Below are 6,316 nucleotides of genomic sequence, written 5' to 3' on the forward strand. Positions count from 1 at the left end.
TTTAAACATCTTTACCGGGTTTATTATAAAAATAAAGTTTTGTGTGATTAATAAAAGAGTCCCAACTCATGTTTTATGTATGAATTTATTTTTGTCTCTTTTATCTTTCCAACAAATCAATATCGAAACAAAATTACACTAAGAGAAAAAAATATTTTCCCAAAAAAATATTTTCCCAGACTAACAACCATCGGTCGGAGAAAAAATATTTTCCCATATTTAATACTATAATGCAACTTGTAAATTATATACCAGGGATTATGACACATAAAGATATTAACCAGATTGCAATCAAGGGGGGAGAGGGAGAGCGCGGGAGAGCTCTGAGAGGCGAAACCTAGGGTTCTGGCAATCTCCTGCAACGGCAGGTCTGTAGCGCAGAGGATCCCTGGTTCGCTATACGACAAGCGAGGGTATTGTAGACAGGGGTCTTGACCGGTGGTTGAATGGGCCCCCACAAAGGGGGAGGCGGGGCGCCTCCCCTAAGAAACGACAAGCCGCCAGAGAAACCAGCAGTCTCAAACTCGGAACCGGTGAATAATGAGGAAGAAACAAGTCAAGGGCAGAAGCAGCAGACGGAAGACAATCAGCACGGAAGATCGAAAGCTAGTTCATCGACATGCAAGCAAGTAGCGGCTCAAAAACCAAAAGTGGAGCTGCCAAGTCACAGGATCAATGCCAGAATCCAATACATGAAGGATCATGCGCTCATAGGCAAGTTCATAGGCATTTGGCCTAATGAAAGAGCGCTGAGAACTTGGATAAATGTAAAATGGCACCCAAAAGGACACATTACTTTGCATCTTGGGCCGAAAGGCTTCTTTACTGCGGTCTTCAACTGCCTGGAAGACAGGAACAGAGTCTTCGAAGGGGGGCCTTACTTCTTTAACTCGGCTGGGCTCTTTCTCAGAGAATGGACAGAACGCTTCAACCCGGACAAGGAGGATCTGAGTTGGGCACCGGTATGGATCAGGTTGTACTCTTTACCCTTGGAATACTGGGAAGAGGAAACTCTAAAAGCAATAGGCTCAGCCCTGGGCGATTTTGTTAAAGTTGCAGAAGAAACAAGGACACAGAGATATACCTCATATGCAAGAATCTGCGTCTACATGGATCTGAAGCAACCTTTGCCTGATACGGTAAGTCTCTTCCACGAAGATGTAGAATGTAGCCAGCTAATTGATTATGAGCATGTTCCTTTTAGGTGCAGGAAGTGTCATGACCTAGGACATCTCTTTAGAGACTGCCCTCTAAATATCAAGCCAAAAACTCAAGCGGCACAGGATAACCCTCCTGATGATGGCTTCATTAAGGTTACTAATCGTAGAAGAGGCTCAAAAAAACCAGTAGGCAAGACAGCTCCTGAAGACACATCCAAGCCGTCAACTAGTAACAGTTTTGCAGTGTTAGAAAATGAGGACATGTCAGATCCTATTAACCCGTCCCTTAATAAGAGAGAGAATGCAACAGAGAAGAAAATCCGAGAAGAAACAAAGCTAAAAGAAAAGGAAACAGAGAACGATCTAGAAGGCAGTAGGCTCAAGACAACTTCAAAAATAGGGATCCACCCGGATATGGAAATTGATGGTTCAACTTCAGACACTGAAAGAGAAAAGGAAGCAGAAGGCAATATTCAGGAACCGCAAAACATGGAGGAGGATACAGAAGCCATAGATATTGGGGAGCTTGATATATTGGGTTTAGAACAGGCATGTAAAACTGGGAACTTCGACAAAATCCCTGATACACAAGTGGACAATCTAGTGGCAGTCCTCAATAAAGCTCAGAAAAAATATTCGTTAGGAGTTCAAATCGGCAGTCAGTGGGACGGGAAATTCATCACCAAGGATAGCAAAAAAAGGGGACGGAAAACCACCCTGGAGAGAACCATCAAGATAGGTGAGGTACTGGTGGAGTCAGGCAGATATGCTAAGCTCACCAAATATTTCAACACCAACCCCAAATCTTCTCAATGAAGTTAATCTCTTGGAATATTAGAGGGCTTAACTGCCCAAGGAAAGGAAAACTCTTAAAAAATTTGCTAATGGAAGAAAAACCAGAAATTCTTTTTCTACAGGAAACAAAATGCAGCTCAAAAGTTTTAGAAAAAATAGCAGTAAAGGCCTGGCCAGCAGGTACAGTCGTTGTTGTTGATGCTCAAGGAGCTTCTGGAGGACTTGCAGTGCTCTGGGACGCAAGAAAGATTCAACTTGTAAATATACATGCAAATAAGCATTTCATCCAAGCTACATTTCATATCAATGGGACAAATATTTCTGGTCACATTTCTAATGTGTATTTTCCTCAAGAAACCCAGCAAAAATCTGAAGTCCTGGAGGTCCTGACGAATATCAATAAAGAAAGGCAACATCCATTATGGATCGCTGGGGGCGATTATAATATGATTGCCTCAATGGAAGAAAAAAAGGGAGGACGGTGCAGCGCGAACAGAGATGGAACTCTCTTGAAGGATTTTATACAGACCAACTGGCTTATAGACATTCCCACAGATAATGGCATTCACACCTGGAGCAACAAGAGGGCTTCTCCAATGCAGATAGCATCGCGCTTGGACCGGTTCCTAATTTCTGATAACGCAGTTCATGTTGGAGGGGAATTTACAGCTTCAATCCTTCCATTCTCTGGATCGGATCACTGGCCGATCGCCCTACAATGGAACCGACCTGGATGTCATGTAAAACGCCCCTTCCGATTTGAAAGTTTCTGGCTCTCCCATCCGGACTTTACGGATTTTGTCAAAGCCACCTGGTTAAAATGCAATCCTACAGAAGGTACAAAAATGTCCACGTTTCAAAGGAAGTTGAAATACCTCAAAGGCGAAATCAAAAAATGGAATCACTCTGTTTTTGGTAATATATTTAAAGAAAAGGAGAAAATCAATCAAGAAATGAAAGTGATTCAGCAAAAAATAATCTCTGAAGGGCGCACGGAAGAACTCAGCAAGCAAGAGCAAACCTTAGAGAATCAACTCCTTGAGAGAGAATCACAGGAGGAAACCCTCTGGAGACAAAAATCGAGGGTCAGGTGGCTGAAGGAGGGTGAGAAGAACACAAAATTCTTCCACAAATCCACGGTGCAAAGGAGAATGATAAATCAAATTTCCAGGGTTACAACTGAGCAAGGTGACAAAATCGAAACTCATGAGGGTATAGAGCAAGTATTCCTTAACTACTTCAAAAAAATGAATCAAGAGCCGACTGTAAATAGGACAGAAGCTATTGGGAAAATCATCAAAAATATACCCAAATTGATTACTGAAGAGCATAACACCCTTCTGCTCAAGCCAATAAGCCTTCAGGAAGTTGAAGAAGCGGTCCACCATCTCAAGGCAGGAAAAGCCCCAGGACCTGATGGCTTTACTTCAAACTTTTTCCATCACTTCTGGGAGTTGGTCAAATGGGAAGTCTGGCAAGTGGTAGAAGAATCGCGTCAGCTGAGGTGGATGTATCCAGGTTTGAATGCAACCTTCATTGCTCTAATTCCAAAAGAAGAAGATGCTTGCACTCCAGAAAAATATCGACCAATTGCGTTATGCAATATTATTTACAAGATCGTGTCCAAGGTAATAGCATCCAGACTGAAGCCCTTGCTTCCTCTCATCATTTCCCCTGAACAGACAGGTTATGTTGAAGGTAGACAAATCACGGATGGGATAATTCTTACCCATGAAATCATCCATTCTCTCAAGCTCTCCAACAAACCAGGTATGATTCTCAAAATAGATCTATCTAAGGCTTTTGATAGTATTAGCTGGGAATACATGCAAAAAATTCTCCAAGCTTTCGGATTTGCACCCTCATGGATTCGATGGGTCAGCAGTTTAATTTCTTCCTCTTTCTTCTCCATACTCATCAATGGTATCCCCTCGCCTACCTTTAGACCTTCCAGGGGAATTCGACAAGGAGACCCCATTTCGCCTTTCCTTTTTGTCATCCTTGCTGAAGGACTTGGACGCAACATCAAAGAAGCTATTCGGACTCGCCTTCTCAAAGGCTTAGCCTTCCCCAATGCCCCTGCTTACTCCCACCAGCAGTTCGTTGACGATAATATGCTCTTTGGGCATTCGTCTGTCCAAGAAGCTCGTGTGTTAAACTCCATTCTAGCAGACTTCTCGGCAGCGTCCGGTGCTCTCATAAATAAAGCCAAATCGCAAATATTTTTTTTCAATACCCTTCCTTCCATTCAACGATCTATTGCTCGTATTCTTGGGTTTACTATAGCTTCCCTTCCATCCAAATATCTGGGTGCTCCTCTGTTTGCCTCTGTTCTTAAGCATGCATCATGGAACAACCTTTTAGAAAAACTGGAAGCTAGGCTGTCTTTGTGGACTCACCGTGCACTCAATATGGCCAGCAGGTTAGTTCTGATTAAAGCAGTGATTCAATCAATGCCTATTTACCTGTTTTCTATTTTAGCAGCACCCAAATGGGTTCTCAAGGCCATCAAACAGCTGCAGCGCAATTTCCTGTGGGGGAAATCGGGTCCAAATAGAAAATGGGCGCTTGTAAAGTGGGAAAAAGCTTGCCTTCCCAAGAAAGCAGGAGGCATAGGATTGAGAGACCCAGAACACAGTAACAAGGTAATGGGAGCTAAAATCTGGTGGAGATGGCTCTCTGCTCCCAATACACCCTGGGCAACCCTATGGACAGCTAAATATGCAAGTAACAAATCCCTGGAGGAAAGAATCAGAATGACGGAAATTAGCAAAGGATCAGTGATATGGAACTCAGCAATTCAACACAGGGAATTAATTCAAAAACACAGTTTTTGGGAAGTCAGGGATGGTCATACAGCGAGGTTTTGGGAGGATTCATGGCAGCAGCTTCCCAATCTCAGAGAGGTAATTCAAGGACTAGAGGACCAAGATATACAACATCATGAGAAAGTCAGTCGATTTTGGAACACGCAAAATGCTCAAGATCATAGAGAATGGAAAGATGCTAATCAAATATTACCCCACAGTCCGGAGCAGATTCAACAGGCCCTCTCCCTTGAACTCCAAAGAAGAAAAATCCCATATGTGGTAGGCCTGGACACTCTAAGATGGGGATATGAGGAGAAAGGCATATTCACAACACAAGAAGCCTACAAAATCATCATCAAGGATCAGCTTAATAAGGATCCAGTCTGGGAGAGAATTTGGAATCCAGTCATATGGCCGAAAGTATCAACCTTTCTTTGGTTGATTTCACACAACCGAATTCTTACATGGGATAATCTGAGAAAAAGAAATTTTGCTGGACCTTCCATGTGCCCGATCTGTAGGCAGGCAGAGGAAACAGCCATCCATCTTCTGCAAGGTTGTTTCATGGGAAGACAACTGTGGGAAAAAGTTACCTTTAGATGTCAGAAGGATGGAAGAGTGCTCGGAGACATCAAAGAAACACTACGTACCTGGCCTCAAGCACCCTACACAAGCAAGCTCTTAAACACATTATGGCAATTAATACCAGGATTGGTCATGTGGAATATCTGGAAGGAAAGGAATAGAAGGATATTTAAGGATCAAGCACAAACGGTGGAACAGGTCTGGAAAGGATTGCATCAGAATCTAATGGAAACCCTGTCGATTAAAAAGTGGAATGCAGAAGACTTCCCTTCTCTCCCTCAAGAACAAGCCATATGGAGCAATTGGCAAATGCACCTGCAACAAATGGGATCAACCAAAATCAATGCTTCAGGGACCCTAAGTGCCTCAACAAGATGGAATCCTCCACCATACAATGTTTACCAGCTTAACTTTGATGGTGCATCGAAGGGAAATCCTGGAGATACAGGATACAGAGGAAGCATCAGGAATTACCAGGGGACTCCATTAATCACCTATGCTGGGTCAATTGGATGGAACACTAATAACGCGGCGGAACTGGAAGACTTATGGAGAGGGATAAATCTGGCAAAGGACAGAGGACTTTTCCCTCTTATTGTGGAAGGGGATTCTAAAATTCTTATTAACATGTCCACAAAGCTTATGCAAGGTGCACCAGTTCACAAAATCAGTAGCAGTTGGAGATTGGCCAACATACTAGAGCTTCTTAAAAACTGGCTTACCATTCATCCAGCGATCTCCTTTAAACACATCAGACGAGAGGGGAATAAACTCGCGGATTTTCTTGCGAACCTAGGAGTAGAATGTGGAAAGGATTTCTATGAAGGCCCTATTTCAAGCTTGGTCTCAGAGAATCAACTCTCCGTCTTCAGAAATATTGTAAACACAGACATGCAACAGCAGGAAATTTCACACCCGGATGCGAGTGGTAAGGACAGAGTAAATGCTCAAGAGAGCGAAGGAGGC

Source organism: Pinus tabuliformis, chromosome 9 (assembly GCF_031772625.1).
Source record: "Pinus tabuliformis cultivar Carrire ecotype Pingquan chromosome 9, CPIR1, whole genome shotgun sequence".
Lineage (NCBI taxonomy): Eukaryota > Viridiplantae > Streptophyta > Pinopsida > Pinales > Pinaceae > Pinus > Pinus tabuliformis.